The sequence below is a fragment of the Bos javanicus genome, chromosome 5, assembly GCF_032452875.1.
Source record: "Bos javanicus breed banteng chromosome 5, ARS-OSU_banteng_1.0, whole genome shotgun sequence".
NCBI classification, from domain to species: Eukaryota; Metazoa; Chordata; class Mammalia; order Artiodactyla; family Bovidae; genus Bos; species Bos javanicus.
The window spans coordinates 81189575-81210467 of NC_083872.1; the positions used below are offsets into that span (position 1 = coordinate 81189575).

Consider the following 20893-nt stretch of genomic DNA (forward strand, 5'->3'; position numbering starts at 1 on the left):
ATGTGGAGAGTTTCCAGTTAGAAGCTATGATGAAGAGTGCTGCTGTGAATTTTCTTGTACCTGTCTTTTGGTGCAAATGTGTTTGCATTTCTGTCGGAGTAGAATTGTTGGACTATAAGATATGTGAGATTTCAGTTTTAATAAGTGCTACCAGTTTTGGGAAGTAGTTATATGCTTTACACTTCTACCAGCAATGAATTCCAATTATTACATGCCCATCAACATTTGTTATTTGTTTTTTCATTTTATTCATTCTGGCAAGTGTGTAATGATACTGCGCTTGTGGTTTACATTTGCAATTCCCTGATGACAATGACACTGAGCCTTTTCACTCTGTTTATTGGCCATTTGTATATCCTCTTTTATGAAGTATTATTTTGGTATTTTTGTATCGAATGGACCATCTTCTTACTGATTTCTCTTTATTTTCTGGATATGAACCCTTTGTGAGTTTTAGGACTGTAAATATCTTCTTCATCTCCCTGGCTTATTTTTTCTATTCTCTTGATATCTTTTGAGGAATATACATTTTTAATTTAATATATTCCATTGTATTAATTCTTTCCTTCAAGGATAGTGCTTTTTACTTGCTGATTAAATCCTTCTTTCCCTTGTCTCTTATATTTTAGAACTTTGCTGTTTTGCCTTTCACATTTAGGTCTACAATCTACCTGAAGTAGATATTTGGAGGCAATTTAAGGTAGAGGATGTTTCGTCTTTATGTATATCCTACTATGTGAACTACTTATTAAAGAGATATCACTTTTTGCTTAGTTGTACAGTGCCACCTTTGTCTTCAATATAGAATCCACATCTGGGTGAGATTGATACAGATTCCTTAGTTATATAGATTCCTTACTTTTTCTCATAGATCTAACTGTTGGTCCTTGAGCCAATATTACATTGTCTTAGTTACTGATGCTTTATAACTGAGTCTGATATAATCTGATATTTGGGAGAGCAAATACTTATATGCTTTTCCATCAGATGATTCTTGGACAGTCTTGATTTTCTTAATCTTTTAATAGAAATTTTAGAATCAGCTTTTTAAGACTCACCAAAATTTTCCAAAAAAAAAAAAAACCCACAAAACTTTAGAAGTTTTTGGAGAGGGGATTGCATTAAATCATCAAAATCAATTTGGGGAGTACTGACATACTGAATATTAATTTTAGCATTCTATAAGTATAATATATCCTTTTATTGAATTCCATTTTCTTTGATTTTTCTGCTATATACTTTGTACATTTCTATGTAGAAGTCTCATAAAACTTTCTTTAGATTTACCCCTAGAAATCTGACAATTTGATACTATAGTAAGTATATCTTTCAAAGAATTCAACTTCCCTTTCTGTCAATTGCAATTGAACACGACTCAACAGTTTTTTTTACATTAATTTTTACCCAGAAATTTTTAAAAGCTATTATTGTAAAATAGCTTTTACAATAACAAAAAAGGCATTACTGTAAAATTTTTATATAATCACATCATCTGTGAATAATAAGAATTTGATTTCTTCCTTTTTTGTCTTTATACTTCTTATTTATTTTTCTCATAGAACATTATGATTTTGAGTAGAAATGGTGATGGTGGCCATATTATTCTTATTTCTGATCTCAAAGGAAAATTTTTCAAAATTTATTATCATAAAGTAAGATGTCTGCTGAAGGTTTTAAAGATACTCTTTATCAGATTAAGAAAGCTTCTTAATATTCAAAGTTCATTAGGAATTAAAAAAAATCATACATATGTTAAATCTTTTCAAATGTGTTTCTGTTAATATCGAGATTTTTTTCTCCATAATTCTATTAATGTGGTAAAGTATACTAGTTGATTTTCTACTGTTAAACCAGTTTTACTCTCCTGATACAATACAAATTGGTGATCCTGGTATGGCTTTGCTAATATAGTGTTTAAGAATTTTGCTTGTATATTCAGGAGTTAGTGAAAGTGAAAGTCACTCAGTCTTGTCTGAATCTGTGTGACCCCATGGACTATACAGTCCATGGAATTCTCTAGGCCAGAATGCTGAAATGAGTAGCCTTTCCCTTCTCCAGGAGATCTTCCTAACCCAGGGATCGAACCCAGGTCTCCCACATTGCAGGCAAATTCTTTACCAGCTCAGCTACCACGGTTAGATTTGTCTGTAATTCTTTTCCCCATATTGCCTTTATCAGGTTTTGTCATAAATATTATACTGGCATTATAAATAAAAATTGGAAGCTTTTCCATCTTTTCTCTGCATTTGTGTAAAAATGACATCATTCCTTCTGAATATTTGCTAAAATTCACAGGTAATTGTTCTTGCTCCAGGATTTTCTTTGGAGGAAGGTATTTATTTACAGAGTAGTTTTTGCTGTTACAGAGTATTGTTGCTGTTCAATCACTGTTGTGTCTGACTCTGCGACCCCATGAACTGCAGCATGCCAGGCTTCCCAGTTCTTCACTCTCTCCCAGAGTTTGCTATCTAACCATGTCATACTCTTCCCCCTTCTCCCTTTGCCTTCAATGTTTCCCAACATCAGGAATTTTTCCAATGAGTCGGCTCTTCCCATCAGGTGGCCTAAGTATTGGAGCTTCAGCTTCATCATCAGTCCTTCCAATGAATATTCAGGGTTGATTTTCTTTGGCATTGACTGGTTTGATTTCCTTGCAGTCCAAGGAACTCTCAAAAGTCCTCCAGCACAATTCCAAAACATCAATTCTTCCATGCTCAGCCTTCTTTATGGTCCAAATCTCACATCTGTACGTGACTACTGGAAAAATCATAGCTTTGACTACAGGGAACAGTGATAGTATTGCTTACATTTTCAATTCCTTCCTTCATCTTTGGTAACTATGTTTTTAGGTAAGTCAGCTATATTTGGAAACTTGTAAAAGTGTGTAATGTTAAGTTTCCAACCTCTGTTTCTTTAAGTTGTTTATGATTATAGCAACCATATGATTCATAATCCCACTGGAACACTTGAGAGTGAGAAGAGTACTACAAATTATTGAAATTCTTTATTTTTGATAGAATTTCTATATTTATTTACCTATATTGATTTCATTATTGTGGTGTACTTATAAAATGATTTCATTATTTTGGTGTAATTATAAAATGACTGAAAGTCTATTTTAAAATAAAAGTCTTTCTACAAAATATAAATAGCATTATCTATTTTCATTAATGCAAAAAAAATCTTTATATTCAATTCCTAAGCATTATAAAATGAACAAAATGTTTGTTCTTAGTAAATATTCATATCATTTAATTAGTTTCTTGGCTGTATTTATCACTGACATTATTGTATTACTGATATTTTTCTGAAGAATATAATTTTTACAATATTTTCTTATTATCCTTAATTTTTTCATATAATTGCCTGCAGTGTTTTCAAAATAGATTTTATCTTTCTAAATTTGAAACTGTTGACAATTTCAGTTGATATTTTTTGTAAAACAAAATATTTTAAATTAAGAACATACTCTTTCTACAGGTGTTGAGGTACCTCAAAGCTCATAGTAGTTTCCTGGAATAAATTTTATTATTTTTTCATAATGAAATACATAAATATTTCAGTCTAAATATTTTCACAAGTTCTGTCTTTTTTCTTCAATTCAGAGTACACGTCTTTGAAAAATATTTTTGCAAGGAAGAATTCATCAAACAAGTTGTCTATGGTTTTGACTCTTTTGAGCATTCACTAAATTCACATGCTGTAAAATTTCGGGCCTTTTCAATTTCATTCCACTCCAATTCAGAACATAAATTTACCCAATTAGAAGTAGAAACTCCATCAAAAGATTCTTATGACAAGTTAAAATTTACAAATTTCAATTGCAATATTTTAATGCTAAATCTTATACACTATTTGAGTTCCTAATAAATTATTTCTCCAAGTCTTCCTTCTTTTTAAAGGAATATATTTATATTTGTCTGAATGTTTGTCACTTAATTACAATTAGTAACTCTGAGAGTTGAAGTTTTATGCTATTCCATTTGGTGAATATTTTCATTAGAGGTTTCCAACTGATTCTGATAAAAATAAAACCAAATTTTGGAGTTTTATTTATCAAGAACTTAAAAAGCATTGTAGGCCATTGAGGTTAAATTATTATTAAGTTTACATATGTGTAAGCATATAAATATTCAGTGTTAATTTTATCTCAAAATTTTAAGTTTATTGTTGAAATTTGCATACATCCTGAGTACTGACAACTAGAGTTTTCATTTCAATTGGTAGAATATAGCAGCTTCTTTGGATGTAATTATGAATTTCCAGGTGGCACTAGTGGTAAAGAACCTACCTGACAAAGCAGAAGACATAAGAGACATGAGTTCGATCCCTGGGTTGGGAAGATCCCCTGGAGGAGGGCATGGCAACCCACTCCAGTATTCTTGTCTGGAGAATCCCGATGGACAAAGGAGCCTGGAGTGTTACAGTCCATTGTGTCACACAGAGCCAGACACAACTGAAGCAACGTAGCACACATGAACAGCAGCTTCTTGGGATGTAATTATGAATTATGTGTAGACCAAATCAAGGATTAACACGTTTGAAATTTAGTAAGGCTATTGCCTTATGTTGGCATCATGCTTCATCAAAATTTGTATATTTATCACAAAAGCAAATACTTTTGTCTTTAATATTGGCTTTTCAAATGAAAGTTACAACAGCATTCACAAAAATGTCCCATTTTGACTTTCAACAGAAGGAAAATCCAAGCATTTGCTTCTGTATAAATGAATTCCCAAGCACTTGATTCTGTGTAAGCAACAAAAGCATTATGAAATCAACTGATGTTCTATTTGAAGCATCTGATGGCACTAATATAAAGAGAGTGCTTACATATCTGGGTATTCATTGAAATAAGGGAGACAATATATTCATGGCTGTCATTTCATTTTCATATGTGCACAAGAAACTTTATCTTAACAAAATGAATGGAAGTAATTATAGCAGTCATTTGATCTAAATGAAAAGCGCTGCTTCACAAAATGAGTGAGTGAAAGTCACTCAGTCGTGTCTGACTCTTTGTGACTCAATCAATGGACTATAGAGTCCATGGAATTCTCCAGGCTGGAATACTGTAGTGGGTAGCCTTTCCCTTCTCCAGGGGATCTTCCCAACCCAGGGATCAAACCCAGGTTTCCCACATTACAGGCAGAGTCTTTATCAGCTGAGCCACAAGGTAAGCCCAAGAATACTGGAGTGCGTAGCCTATCTGTTCTCCAAGGGATCTTCTCCACCCAGAAATCAAACTGGGGTCTCCAGCATTGCAGGTGGATTCTTTACCAACTGAGCTATCAGGGAAGCACGAAGCATGTAAATATATCTACAACTGCTTTGGCTAGTTTTTGTATGCAAGAATAGCCTTCTTAAAATAACTATTAATTTAGAAGTATAAGTGTCTTCTGTCTTTGTGTGTGTGTGTGTCATCAGGAATAATGCCATGACTCCTATAAAGACTGGTAAATGTAAATTAACATTTTGTGTAAGTAACACGTTTATCAGCAATATTCTTGAGGAACTGAAATTTCATACTTAATCTTTACTAAATATTTTAAAGTTCAAAATTCAAAAGATTAGAAAATAAGAAAGCATTACCTAACAATAAAGGAAGCATACAGTTACAGATTTACTCCATTCAATAAATGAAAACCATTGTAGCAAGATAGTTTAGGTTTCTCTAGTCTATATACTTTATGGCAGGGCTACACAGATGTTTTCCCACATAAATTCCTCATTTAACCTGTAATTTCTCACTTGCCTCACAGACTCTACCACTGGTAGCCTGTCCATTTCATGCATCTCATAGGTCACACCTGAGTCATATTACAGCTCATTAGAACACCAAGAAGCTGATAGGGCAGTGGTGTTGAATAGTCCCCTACTTTCACCAGAGCCCAGAGTCAGCCCATAGGTGCCTTTCCTGAAAAGTGCACCTCACTTTATCAGCGAGTGACTGCCTTGTTTCCTGTGGAGGAAGGTGTTAGCTAGGCTCGTCAGGGATAGCAAAAGGAGTGGCAGGTTGCCATTTATCATCATCAGGTTTATAGTCAGAACTTGGTTCACTGAACATATATTACACATACAACTAGATAAAGCAATGGCATTGAGTCAAAGTACAAAAAAGAAATTCTACTGAATTCATCAGAAATTATTTTACTGCAAGTATTAAAACTGATAATTTATTACAAAAGGAAAGCTCAGGTGAAAAAAAGAGTTAGGATACCAGTGAAAATGATGTAAACTGGAACATTCTACAAATAATACTCTGGCAATTCCCTTTCCTTCCTTCCTCCTTCTCTGCCACCCTCTCTCTCCTCTTTCTCATTTCTCTCTTTCTTTCTCTCCTTTTCCCTCCAACTCTTTGCTTTCTCTCTGAAAAATCCTACCCTTATAGCAAATTAGAGGGAATAATATGATGAACACCAATGTACTTTCTCACAGCTTCAACAGTTTTCAACACATGATCAATTTGTTTCCTCTTCAGTCCTCTCATTATTCACTTCCCCTGCATTACTTTAAAGCAAACCTCAGACACCCTTTCTTTGCATCTGATGATTGTTTTTCAGATATTTTCAGGACATTTAACAGTTGCTGCCTGTTTTCTATTTTTTATATTGCTTGTTTGTGTGTTCTCTCCTATTTTCTTGATAGTCTCGTCCAGCATTTATTGATTTTGTTAGGCTTTTCAAAGAAATGTCTCTTTTTTTTTCATTTTCTTTTTTAATATTTTTTAATATAAATTTATTTATTTTAATTGGAGGTTAATTACAACATTGTATTGGTTTTGCCATACATCAACATGAATCTGCCACAGGTATACATGTATCTCTTTAGTGGCCTTCTCTACATTTTGTTTGTGGTTTCATTAATTTCTCTTATCTTTATTATTTTCTTTCTTCTACTTTCTTTTTGTTCAGTTGGATATTCTAATTTTTTCAGACGTATGCCAGCTCATACATCAACCTTTCTTCTTTTCTAATAAATGTACCCAATCTTGTACACTTCTAAGTAGAGTATTTTGGTGGCGTTTCACAAATTTGAAATGCAATTTTATTTTCAGTTGGGTCAAAAAATTTCCAAAAAAAAATTTTTTTTTCCAAATTTTTATTGTAATTTTTAATTCAAAGTTTGAATTGTATTTTCATTTTCAGTTGGATCAAAACATTTTTTAATAGTCACCGGGATTTCTTTTGACCCATAGGGTATTTAGTAGTACATTTCTTAATTTCCAATCATAAGAGGATTTTCCAGTTATCTTTTTATTATTGGTTCCTAGCATAACTGTAGTAAGGAATATAGTGAAGAATTATATGCTGTATGGCTTCTGTTCATTCTTTTAATTTAAAAAATCCCACTTGAAAGTTTAATTAATTTGCATTAATTCACTTAAATTCAAGGAAATTGCTTTTACATTCAGTTTTAAATTTGTCATCTCATTCAAAGAGAAGTATTTGTTCTGTCTATTCTGAGTTCCTTGTTTCTCTCTTCTTGATTTTATAAGGGTTGAATATTTTCTTCTCTTGCCTTAGAAGTTATATACACTCTTCATTATTGGTTATTCCATTTGAGACACTGATGAAAAGCTGTGGAGCACAGTTTTCTCAGGTTCCAGGAAAACCCACTCTTTTAACTTAATCCATTATTGGTGGTTAAGCATCTCAGAGAAAATGAAGAAATAAACAGCAAGTGGTGCTTCTTAAACACTTGAGCAAGAATAAAACAAGGCAAGGTCATCACAGTGTCCAATATTAAGTTTTGTCAACTTTCTCATTGGAATTCAGACACGTCTGATCATGGTTAGCAGATACATGCCTATATTATGGGGATGGGAACATTTCCATGAAGATGTTGACAACTAGTTAAGTTGTACTCAGCACCTGATTGTATACATTGTATAGGCTTCAAAAATATAGACTCATGAAGGATCTGGAGCTGATAATAAAACTGATGAATGTCACATTATAACTTTCATTATGGTTCTCTAATGCATCCATAACATCTGGAAACAGGAGAAAGGCAGATTTGGGGGCTCTATTTACAACATTCGGATTTACTAGATCAGGCTTGTGAATGGGCTCAGGTAGGTTTTCCTGAGGAGTTAGAGAAATAATGGAATAGAGTCCCCAGAGACTCACTATTGCAATGCCAATGGGCTTAGTGCAATATAATGGTGCAATATAATGGCTAATGTTGTCAGCATCAACCAGCTAGTGACCACTATAGGAAGTGGACTTTATTCACAAAAAAGCTAGTATCCAGAACAAAGTACCAGACCTCTCAAAGCCAGAGTTAAAAAATCGAGTTAATTCAGCTGAAATTCAAATTAAGACACTGTCTCCATGAAAAATTCAATGAAATGAAAAATTTTACCTGTGTTGAATATAATCTGTAAAAAGTATGCCTTCTTGTTACGCTATTTAAGCTAATGTGACTTATTTAAGGTGGTGGCATATTGCTTTCACCATCAATTAAAAATATTTCCCCATCATGTTAAAACTCCATTAAGCATACTATGTGACATACTAAGTGATATTAATACCGCATATACAATTTCTCATTGATCTTCACCACTGTAGGCATTATAAAGAAACTGAGGCAGACAGAGATGAACTCAACCACGATTACAGAGCTGGTGAGTAGCAGAGCCAATGTTTGATGTGTTTATTCCAAAAGCGATGTTTGTTCCAACCTGCAACACTGCCTTCCTTAATCCTGAGAATTTATTAATATGAACATGCTAGGAAGGAAATGTTGTGGTATGGAATTTCTTTATAGGCTAAATTGGCTAAATTCATCTCTAATTTTTCTCCAGCAGCATTTTCATTCAGAGCTGGACCATGGCTGTTACAAAAGATACCTAGCTTTGGGATAGATAGGATTTCATTATAAAAGCACTGGGGAGATTTGAGAGAAATTTGAACTAGGTTTCTGAATGATATGCACATTTCTTCAAAACTGGAGGATACTTACATCAAGCATAGATCTTGTCTATAACTATGAATTTATTTTAAGATGACAAAGAAAGCTGTGAGTCTCAAAAATACAATGTTATATAAAGACAAAAGAAGCACTATTATTTAGGGTAAAATAAATAAATTAAACAATGCCCTAGAGTCAACAGGGGAGAAATTACTGAGACAAAGAAAAAAGGAAAAAGGAAAGAAAAGATGGAGAAAAAGTCAGAGAAGCAAAAAAGAAAAGAACAAAGGGATCTAATCTAGCATATGGGATTCATCTAATGTATGGAAGAAAGAGTCCAGAGGTTGAAATATTGAGTCTTTTTGTTGAAAGTTAGCAGCATTTAGATATTACTTATAAGATATAAGGAAAGGTTTTCTTTTTACTTTTCTGTTTTGAAAATATGTCCCTATGAAATTGTCACTGTATAAGTATTAGATTTTGTTTTATGTATTCTCTTAACATAATGTGTGTTAAGTCGCTTCAGCCATGTCCAACTCTTGGCAACCCTATGGACTATCACTTGCCAGGCTCTTCTGTCCACAAGATTCTCCAGGCAAGAACACTTGAGAGGGTTGCCATTTCCTCCTCCAAGGGATCTTCCTGACCCTGGGATCGAACCTGCATCTCTTATATCGCCTGCATTGGCAGGCGGGTTGTTCACCAGTAGTGCCACCTGGGAAGCCCTCTGAAACCACAGAGATGTCTACAAAAGCGGGCTCCTGCTCAGGACACTCTTGGCTGCAGAAGCAGACACACACCAGGGCACACCAGCTATGCATACGGCTCCAAGGCCACACATGTGCGGGCGTGCAATCCCTAATAATACTTTTCAATTCTTAGCAGATTTACAATGTTTATACCTAATATTTTGTAGATATAACTAGACCTTGACTTCACACATTGCAGAATAACTAGAGTTTTTCTTCCTTATATCAAGAATTAAATTAAAAAGAAACAAATAAAAAAGATTTAAAAATGTAAGAGAAGCCTAAGTGTTCAATGGGGTCACAAAATACTGTGCTTGTTTGAAAAACGAGTTGACTTTTTTTTTAACTTTGTGTAGCCTTATCTATGCATTCATTAAAGTGACAGTTCAAAGTCTCCATGTTCTTGGAGCCTTCCTTTTCTGCAGAGATATGTCTTGATGACGCAATAGCAATATAATAAATCAGCTAGGGAATTCAATCTGGTGTTGCTAAAAATCACAGTGGCAGGTACTTCAAGTTAGGCAGATGGCCTGTTTCCAGAAGTTATTCAATAAAGGAAATGAAGAGACTGTGCAAAAACCAGAGACGCTATAATTCTCCAGCTTCTCAGAGGCTACAGGTCAAGCTAACACACTCAGAGCCTCGCCTTGTCTCACCTTTGCTCAACTGTTCAAGAAACACCACTTGCAGTTTATTTCTTCATTTACTCTGAGCTACTTGCCCCACTGGAGCTGAAATAAGTTAAAACTGTTGGGTTTCTCTTGGAGACCTCAGAAAACAGTGCTCCACAGCTTTTCATCAGTGTCTCAAATGGTGAAGATCTCTCAGGGAGAAACATGTCATCAAAAATTGCAAGTTCTCAGTCACACCTTTCAATGAAAAAAAAAAAAAAAAGTTCCCCATTCTATCCCACCTTAGTTTCGGCCTAGTTAACAGGGAACTCTTTAAATAAAATAAACAAGTTCGTGAACCTCTCCAGGGTCCCTCTTACCCTTGTCAGGTCTGTGTTGCCCGCTTTTGGCTCTAAGATCTGGCTTTTCTTCCCAACTCCTGGTGGTCTTGGCAAAACCCCGAGCAGGTTCCCAGGCCGCACACCCACGGAGGAGATTGTGGGGTTTGGTGGTTACAGGAACTGGCCAGAGAATCTTGCATTTCAGTCTCTGCTGAGCAACTCAACTTTCTGACCTTGCAGATGAGTCACTTGGATAGTATTGACTGAAAGGGAGAATTTGGGGGCAAATATAGGAACCTTCTCTGAAATCCAGATGCTGTTTGTGAGCTGTGTTTTCCCAGATCAAATAAACAAGTACCAAAAAGCAGTCATCCAGGCCCCATGGAAAAAATATGTGCCCCAGATGCTTTCATGGCTAGTGGGTGGCTAAATTAGGTTCTTGTTTTGTCTAAAGGCATTTGAGTATGTAAAAAAAATTACATAGCAAATATCTGGTGTCCTGACTCTCTCAAATTATGAAAACTACTGGTCTTATAATATGTTAGTGGCAAAGAATAAACATAAATTAAAATCCAATTTACCAACAAAACACTTTGCTTGCATATTGTAGAAAAGCAAAAAAGCATCAAGTCAAAACATTTCAATGTCCTAGACCATTACTCACAGTTATGCTATTTTGGAGTCCCATGGCAATCTCTATTGACTGTTGAAATAAAAACCTGAAGACCCCAGGTTTTTCACCTAAAAAAAAAAACTATACATCATTTTAGATTTCTTGTATAACATTCAATCTTGAAGAGAAAAAAGAAATCGAACCAATTCCAGTTTCTGTCAAGGTAACAGACATTTCAACTCTTTATCTAAGAATACTTTCTTTTAGAACATTTGTTGGGTTTGGGCGTTTACTTCCCTCCAACTGTGAAGGTTCAGAATAGATGCACTGGAAATCCCCAAAGAAAGCCAGACTCAGTCATCCCAACCTTTGTTAATCCTGTCACTGCCCTTTTCAACCTCTTAACCAGCTCCCTGGGGGATGCAGTGATTATCTCTACCCTATAGTTTTGCTTTCCTCCTCATCCTTCTTCTCCAGCTGTTTATTGTCCATGGATGCTCACTGGTTGAAAAAAATTTTTCTGTCCGTTGCCTACTAGATAAGGTGTTCTCTGCTTTTCCTTCATCTCTCTGGGGTCTTCTTTGAAAGCATCAGCCAATCAGTGTGCTATCATTTCAGCAATTATATTAATGGCAGAACACGGATGTAGCAGTAAAATAAAATGATTAAGCAATAGATAGATGGAATGATAATCTTGTGTTCACCAGTAAACTTAGAGAGTTAACTTTTTCTTTTCTAGTACCTATTTCCTTTATTGGTAAAATGATGGAGTTGGAAAGATGGTCAAAGACTTTTCTGAGCCCACTGTATTAGTAAGTGTTCTCCAAAGAAACAGAACCAGTGAGATATGTACTTAAATATATATATATATATATATATATATATATATAAATATAAATAAATGAGTGTGTACATATACCTACATTGAAGAGGGCAATATACTTTACTGAGTCCGCCAATTCAAATGCTAATCTTATACTGAAACACCCAGAAATAATGTTTAATCAAGGCACCAGTGAAGTTGATGCATAAAACCTTAAAGACGAAGAGTGCAGTGACTAGCCATTGGAAGTTGATGACCAACTGAGATGATCATCGAAGCTGATCCTCTTACAACTACATGAGAAATTGTCCAAGAGCTCAACCCCCACCATTCTACAATTCTTCAGCATTTGAAGCAGATGCTTCAAATTTGGAAATTTGAAAAAATTGGAAAATTTGGAAAATTGGAAAGGTGAAAAAACTCGATAAGTGGGTGCTTCATGAGTCAACTGCAAATCCAAAAATTGTCATTTTGAAGTGTCATGTTCTCTTATTTTATGTAAATTCTATGAAACAGCGACCAACCATTTCTCAATCAGACTGTGATGTGTGATGAAAAGTGCAAGATTTACCAGTTCAGTGGTTGGACTGAGAAGAAGCTCCAAAGCTCTTCCCAGAGCCAAACTTGCACCAAGTAAAACGGTCATGGTCACTGTTTAGTGGTCTGCTGCTGATCTGATTTACTACAGATTTCTGAATTCTGGCAAAACCATTACATCTCAGAAATATGCTCAGCAATTTGATGGGGTGCACTGCAAACTGCAATGCCTGCAGTGAGCATTGGTCAAAGAAAGGCCCCAATTCTTCTCCATGACAATGTCCAACTACCTGCTGTACAACCAATCTTTCAAAAGTCGAATGAATTGGGCTACAAAGTTTTGCCTCATCTGTCATACTCACCTGACCTCTCACCTACTGAATACCACTTCTTCAAGCACCTCAACAACTTTTTGCAAGGAAAGTGCCTCCACAACCAGCAGGTCAAAGGAAATGCTTTCTAAGAGTTTGTTGAATCCTGAAGCACAGATTTTTATGCTACTGGGATAAATAAACTTATTTCTCATTGGCAAACATGTTTGAGCCTAGTTACAATGATTTAAAATTCAGGGTCCAAAACTGTAATTACTTTTGCACCAACCTAATAAAGACAGGAAAATTGCTCCAGAAACAATGAACAACACAAATAACCAAATCCCCATGTGTCAGAAATATAATGAAATTAACTTACATAAACTCTTCAGAATAAAGCATGTTTTTCAAAAAATCAAGTGTAAAAATATAATCATGTTTATTTTAATCCTCATTCTTGCAATCTTTTGCTCTTCTATAGAATGAGTAATTCTACAGACAGGGACTTAGTCTCCACACCCACGTGTGTACTTTTACATGCATGTGCACCAGTATTCAAAGACACATAACTGCTTATTACTCCTATTTTCATCAGCAGAAAAATAGCACTTCTACCCTCCCTGTCTGATACGCACTTCCTCACTACTGCCATTGAACTCTCTAGCATATTAGCATTGTACCACAGGACAAGTATGCACAGATCAATTTATTCTGTGACTTCTGTAAACTTCTGTGAAACTTTGTTCAGAGATCTTTTATGTTGAAATGGTATCAAAATACTTTATACATTTTCTTGGAATTATAAGATATTAAGAACAAGGGCTAAATGTTGGATGAATCTTAGAAAAATCCTTTTGTCTTTCTAAAATTGTCTGAAATTTCATGGATCTAGACAGCAGTGGTTCCCTATGTCCTACTGTATAATCAATTCATGAAAAGCTCATTTTACATTTTTATTTAATTATTATTTCATTCTAACCACTGATTTTAAAAAAATTCATGTAAAATTCACAGTATGTCCCAAATAGTGGGTGTGTGCTCGGTCACTGACATATCCAACTCTTTTGCAACCCCATGGACTATAGCCCACCATGCTCTTCTATCAGATTCTCCAGGCAAGAATACAGGAGTGGGTTGCCATTTCCTTCTCTAGTTCCAACTAGTACTACCACTTAATGACAGACTCATTTAATTAATTGCAGCTTTCCAGGGAAACCAAACGTAAAACTTTGGTAACCTCCCAATTTTTTGTGTGAGTGACACTCATATTTTTATATGCCCATTATTTATTACAGAAGCCTGCCAACAGTAGATTTTCATATAACAAGGCCAAAGAGCAAGCATAGAGAAAACAGAGGTCAACTGGAGAAGTGACTGTGAAGAGAGAACCCAAGAGAGACTGATAAGAGCTTTGCCTGGCCAAAAATATATTTAAGGTAGGAGGAAAGGAATCAAGACATCTTAAAAGGGGCATTGAGGTGATGTAATCAAGGGCAGAGCCATAATTATATTACCTTTGATTTAGGGGTAATCGGTGGAAAATTATCTTTGTGGTTACACAAAGGATTACCAATGTTATCTGTGCCTTTTCAATTTGAAGCATCGGAGTTATTTTCTGTCTCTAAGATTAAAACAGTTCTGGGTCCTGGGAACTGGGTTCGATGCTTCTCTTCTTTATTTTATCATTGAGCCTGTCCATGTTTGCTACTCTGCCTCCTGTGATGGAACTTGATGCTAAGATCATCCAGCCGGGTGCTTGGTACCGGGAAGGGGAGTAGATGATGCCTCAACAAGTGAATAAGATGGATAAATGGTGGAAGATTAATGACTTTACGGCTCCTTCACATTTAAAGAAGGAATCTGGTCTTGCCTCCAACCAGCTTTTTTTAGCATTTATATTTATTTATTTTAATTGGAAGCTAATTACTTTACAATATTGTATTGGTTTTGCCATACATCAACATGAATCCGCCACGGGTATACATGTGCTCCCCATCCTGAACCCCCCTCCCAACTCCCTCTCCGTACCATCCCAACCAGCTTTTCAATTACAGATCCCAACTTCCTTGAAGAAGGGAATAGATAACCTAAGGGTCAACCAGTCCTATGTATTTATCTTTCATTTTTCAAATATTTTTGATAAATCACTTTTGCACAGCTCTGAGAATATATAAATTCAGTTCAGTTCAGTTGCTCAGTCGTGTCTGACTCTTGTGACCCCATGAATCACAGCACTCCAGGCCTTCCTGTCCATCACCAACTGCTGGAGTTCACTCAGACTCACATCCATTGAGTCAGTGAAGACATCCAGCCATCTCATCCTCTGTCGTCCCCTTCTTCTCCTGCCCCCAATCCCTCCCAGCATCAGGGTCTTTTCCAATGAGTCAACACTTTGCATGAGGTGGCCAAAGTATTGGAGTTTCAGCTTTAGCATCATTCCTTCCAAAGAAATCCCAGGGCTCATCTCCTTCAGAATGGACTGGTTGGATCTCCTTGCAGTTCAAGGGACTCTCAAGAGTCTTCTCCAACACCACACTTCAAAAGCATCAATTCTTCAGTGCTCAGCTTTCTTCACAGCCCAACTCTCACATCCATACATGACCACTGGAAAAACCATAGCCTTGACTAGATGGACATTTTTGGCAAAGTAATGTCTCTGCTTTTGAATATGCTGTCTAGGTTGGTCATAACTCCTTCCAAGGAGTAAGCATCTTTTAATTTCATGGCTGCAATCACCATCTGCAGTGATTTTGGAGCCCCCAAAATAAAGTCTGCCACTGTTTCCACTGTTTCCCCATCTATTTGCCATGAAGTGATAGGACTGGATGCCATGATCCTAGTTTTCTGAATGTTGAGCTTTAACCCAACTTTTTCACTCTCCTCTTTCACTTTCATCAAGAGGCTTTTGAGTTCCTTGTAAGGGTGGTGTCATCTGCATATCTGAGGTTATTGATATTTCTCCCGGCAATCTTGATTCCAGCTTGGCTTCCTCCGGCCCAGCATTTCTCATGATGTACTCTGCATAGAAGTTAAATAAGCAGGGTGACAATATGCAGCCTTGATGTACTCCTTTTCCTATTTGGAACCAGTCCGTTGTTCCATGTACAGTTCTAACTGCTGCTTCCTGACCTGCATATAGTTTTCTCAAGAGGCAGGTCAGGTGGTCTGGTATTCCCATCTCTTGAAGAATTTTCCACAGTTTATTGTGATCCACACAGTCAAAGGCTTTGGCATAGTCAATAAAGCAGAAATAGATGTTTTTCTGGAACTCCCTTGCTTTTTCGATGATCCAGCGGATGTTGGCAATTAATACTAAACTTGAGTTTATATGCTTATTTAGAGATGATGAAGTTTAATAAAAAAGCAGGTATAGAAGATTATTCTTAGAGTGATTATTTGGGTGGCATGAAATTTAATACAAAAGCTAATGTAGAAAATTTCCTTCTACATTTGAAGTTTTAATGAAGATAATTATTTATCCTTCTAAATCGTTAAAAAGTCTTTTCTTTCACTTCCCGTAGCTCTTATTATCTGTGATGGGACAGGATGGAAAAGCCACGTGCAGTCGAAATATTAGTCATCTTCTAGGACTGAAAATAAGTCCGCTTCCCTGGCAGCATTAGACTTTGTGTCTGCAATTTAGGCTCTGGTTCTGTGGGAGACACAGGCAGTGCATCCAGGCTAAGAGCTCATCTTCTGGGATGCAGGATTCTAAGACTTTGTAAGACTGATGTCCCAGTAGCAAAAACCTGTGCTTTAAAGTCAGAGGGACCTGGCTTGGAACACTTGGCTAGAACTTACTAGAATTCATTAGGCTACTTGCTTTAGGGAAGTTATACTACATCTGTAAAATGAAAATAGTATTGTACTTCATAAAATGGTCACAAGAATTACAAGAAAAACAAATCAACAAATGTCCTAGTTCTCAATACATGGTTGTGTAGCCCACCCTCCCTTCAAACACACCCTTGGGCTAGCACACAGGCTATTAAGATGGGTGTATGGCAGTTTCATAGGCAACTCATGAGTTTCTTGTGTCCTAGGTCACCAGAAAGCACCCCAATCAGGAAAATGGACTTTAGCAAATCATAGGTAGGCTTCCCCAGAGTAGCGCTAGAAGAAAAAAAAAGTCTCAGACAAAGGGACCTTGGTTGGAAATATCCATTTCTAGGCATTTGTAATGCCAGCCCTGACTGGCAAGACTCCCTTTTCCACGAGGGAAATTCCCACCACCATGGCTTAGGGAGAAAGTCCAGACGTCACCCTCTTTCCAAAAAACAAGAATCTCTCAGTTTGTGTTTACGAGAAGATAGTCAGTCTCACTCCAGCTGGAAGTGAAAAGAATGTCACCCTCCTCTCAGCAGAGCAAAGCCCCCACAGCATTTGCTAAATGTGTGGGGGGCTGCTTCTGCTTGGGGTGCCTGCATGTTTGTGTGTGTGCGAGGGGGGCACACCAGGAAAGGGACGGGTTAGAATAAGGTCCTCTGAGCTGGGATTCGCCTCTCGCACTAGTACACTGTGTGTGTTGTGCAGAAAGGGTTGGAAGTCAAGCCAGAAATTATCCCTCTTGAGATGGAGCAAGGCAGTTCCTACTGGCTCGGTCAGGGGGTGGCTCCCTTCTTCTGTCCTGGAGGAGCTGCTGTTGACAGATGGTTGGGGTCCTTTCAGTTTAGACCTCCGTGTTGAGAACGCGTGGGGAAGCCCAGGGAGGAGAAAATAAAGCTATTTGACTGTGAGAAGGGGCACTCTGTCTTGAGGCGTGGGGTACTGGCTCCTGCCTGGAGTCTTCACCAGGAGTCCAGGACCATCCTGGGGGCTTGGAGGGGCGCCATAGGTGCGAGTTCAGAATCTGACCAGATTAGGCAAAGTGACCTCTTGTGTGTGGTCCCAATGTGTTCATTTCAATCAATTCCTTGTGCTTTTATCCCAATAGGAATATGACTGAGCAACCCAATTATCAAGAGTGGAGCTGAGAAGACAGAATCAGGCCTGTCCTGATGTGAGTGTTGGGAGCTTCCATTTCCAACTCTAGGGAAAGTAGACCAAGGATGATGTCATGGAAAGGGTAAGCCAAAGTGAAAACTTATGGACTCTCTGGGAGCAAGTATTTTGGTTCTAACATGGGATTCTGCAGTAAATAATGCAGACTCCCTCTTCTACACTCAGCCCTTCCTACTGCCTTCCAGCAGTTATGGGGCTGGAGGGCCACTGGTATTCCCATCCTCCTCTCTTCTCAGACCAGCTTGGCCAAACTGAACCTGAAAAGCAGATTAACTTTTTGATGCCCTCTGTGTGTGTGTGTGTTTGTGTGTTCAGTCACTCAGTCTTGTATGCTTCTTTGCGACCCCATAGACTGTAGCTCGGAGAAGGCAATGGCACCCCACTCCAGTGTTCTTGCCTGGGAAATCCCAGGGATGGGGGAGCCTGGTGGGCTGCCGTCTATGGGGTTGCTCAGAGTCGAACACGACTGAAGTGACTTAACAGCAGCAGCAGACTGTAGCTCCTCTTCCCGTGGAATTTTCCAGGCAAGAATACCGGATTGGGTTGCCATTTCTTCCTTCAGGGGATCTTCCTGACCCAAGGATTGAACCCTCATCTCTGGCTTCTCCTGCATTGGCAGGCAGATTCTTTACCACTGAGAAACCAGGGGAGTTCCATTAGTAATCATATATTCTACTAATCTTGAAAATGATGAGAATATTATTGGGGAAAAAGAGGAGGTGAAAATGTAGTGTACAGACAACAATGGCAACACCCTTCATATGAGCCAGCCTCTCACTTCTCCTTTCTATGTTACTGTAGCTCAGGTTTGGCTGGCCTCCTTGGCTTGGCTAGCTCCAGCCACTTCATATCCCGCTTCTCCTGTTGGCTGAGCTCCGATTCTCCTCTTGGCTCCTGGAGCTCAATTCCTGGCTGGCTACACTAATCCCACATAATATTTTATGCAAATTTATACAACCCCCCCTCCCCCATTACAAAGATTAGCAAAGAGACACTGTTTCTTTTTCTTGATAAAATCAATCATTTATAACTTGGCTGTAAGAAGCCAGTCCAACTTGTGGGTGCTCAGTTTTTGCTCATAAGAAACTTTCTTAGCCCCACTCTAGAAGAGAGAGATTTCCCATTCCTCTGCCCTGCCCCCCTAAAAGTGCTGTCTACTGTGGAAATTCCCACCAGTCTCATTTAGAACCACACTCACAAGTTGCCTGGGAATTTCTCCCAGAAAGCGCCTATTTGCTCCGCCCCTTGGGGCTTGATTTCCCACAGACCCCTGGGTGGTTTAGATTGCTGTCTGTATCAACAACATGATAAACTTACTGTGGCTGCCCAAAGCTTCTCCAAAGAGTTGTGGGAATCATTGGTGAATTACTTCTTTGATTTTTCTTAAACGAAATTTTGCTTTCACTTGTGTTAAACAACTGTTCCCACAGCAGTTTCTTCAGTGGCAATTTACATTAAGGAAGATAACATGCTCTCTGCTTCTAACAGAAATCAACGAAGGCATCAGACTCTTAATTCGCAACTAGGACAATGAAAGTTCAGCCCAAAAGCAACTGTATCAGCTCCTGATGCCTCATTAATAAAGAAGGTAGTTGACTTTTCACCACCAAAGAGTAAATCTAAGGACTAGACTATATGTTTTAGCACATGCATACAGCCTCCATACACAGACTTTTGCAGGAAAGCAGAATAGAATTTCTGTACCCCTGTTTTCTTTAGGCAAAGACAAATAGCAGGTTGTAGCATCTAGCACCTCAAACTTTTCAACAAGTTAGGAGGAATGGAAAAAGAATCTGATGATCCTGTCAATTTTCTCAAGCAGCGTGGGTGGTGGTGCCAGTGGTGATGATGGTGGATGGTGTGTGTATGGGTGTTTCCATTTCTGGTGCTGATAAAGGGTTAGTTGTCTGTGCTTATAGCTTCAGCTTTGAGAATATAATTTCTGTTTCCCTCTAAGTAACTAACTCTCCTTTTTTTTTTAGAACCAGGAATCATGACAAATATACACTCAGGACCTGTATCAACTGACAGTAAATTAGAATGAGCATTGATGAGCACCACCTCCAGTTGAATGACAGAATCCCCATGTATCATTTTGACATAAAATATCTAAATATCTAAAGCTCAGAGATGTGGTCAGATTTGCCCCAGTTACATAGAAATATATAGTGACAGACACAGAGTAAGGTGTGTTTCAAGTTCCTAATCTGGTATTTTGTTCTTTACTTCATTTACTGTTATTCGTTGTCCAAAATGTTTCAGGCAGCATTCTGAATGCTCAAGTTATACGTTATAATATTTTCTAGGAAAATTCTACGTAATGTTGTTCAAAATATATTCATGTTATTTACTAAATAGAAAGAGAGTATATATATCTAAATGGGCATCTGCCAAACAATATTAGACAGTGACTACTTTGCACAAGACAAAGTGAGTGCATCCACACACACACACACACACAAATCCAGGAATCAGAACTCAAGACAGCATCTAAAAATAGGGTCCACGTGACCAGATTCTACAAATAGTAGGCAGAGAAAAGGCAGACTCTTCAATTCCTCTTAAAATTGACTTGAGATTATGTCTTTCATTGTTTTAAGTGAGCTTTTTATTTTAAAATATGTTTAAATTTGCAGAAAAGTAGCAAATACAGTGCACAGTTCTCATACACCCAGCATCTGGTGCACCCTTTTGTTAAGGTCTTACATTAGTGTGATAAACTTGTCACAATATTGATACATTATTAACTAATGATATATTAGTTAATACTGATACATTATTAACTAAGTGAATTTTAACTAAAGTCCATGCTTTATTCAGATTTCTGTTTTATTTATCTATTTTTCTTTTTCTATCCCAGATTCAGGATACCACATTATATTTACTGGTCATATATATTACATGTACTCCTTAGGTTCCTCTATACTGTGACTTTCTCAGACTGTCCTTATTTTTCATGACCTGGAAAATTCTGAAGTGGGCTGGTCAAGT

At 37.3% G+C, this 20893-nt stretch overlaps 1 long non-coding RNA gene across 3 annotated transcripts in view; it reads left to right on the plus strand.

Annotated features, from left to right (window-relative positions):
• The window catches only part of LOC133247972 (uncharacterized), a 36431-nt gene extending 16407 nt beyond the window's left edge, over nt 1-20024 (plus strand). For 2 of the 3 annotated variants that reach the window (XR_009736579.1, XR_009736582.1), the window contains 4 exons: nt 8574-8629; nt 14197-14337; nt 17835-17966; nt 19885-20024. This is a non-coding gene — a long non-coding RNA (uncharacterized LOC133247972). Of the gene's footprint in view, nt 1-8573; nt 8630-14196; nt 14338-17834; nt 17967-19390; nt 19491-19884 lie in introns of all 3 variants that reach the window. The other variant, XR_009736580.1, reaches the window with a different exon arrangement.
• Nucleotides 20025-20893: the final 869 nt, after the last annotated feature.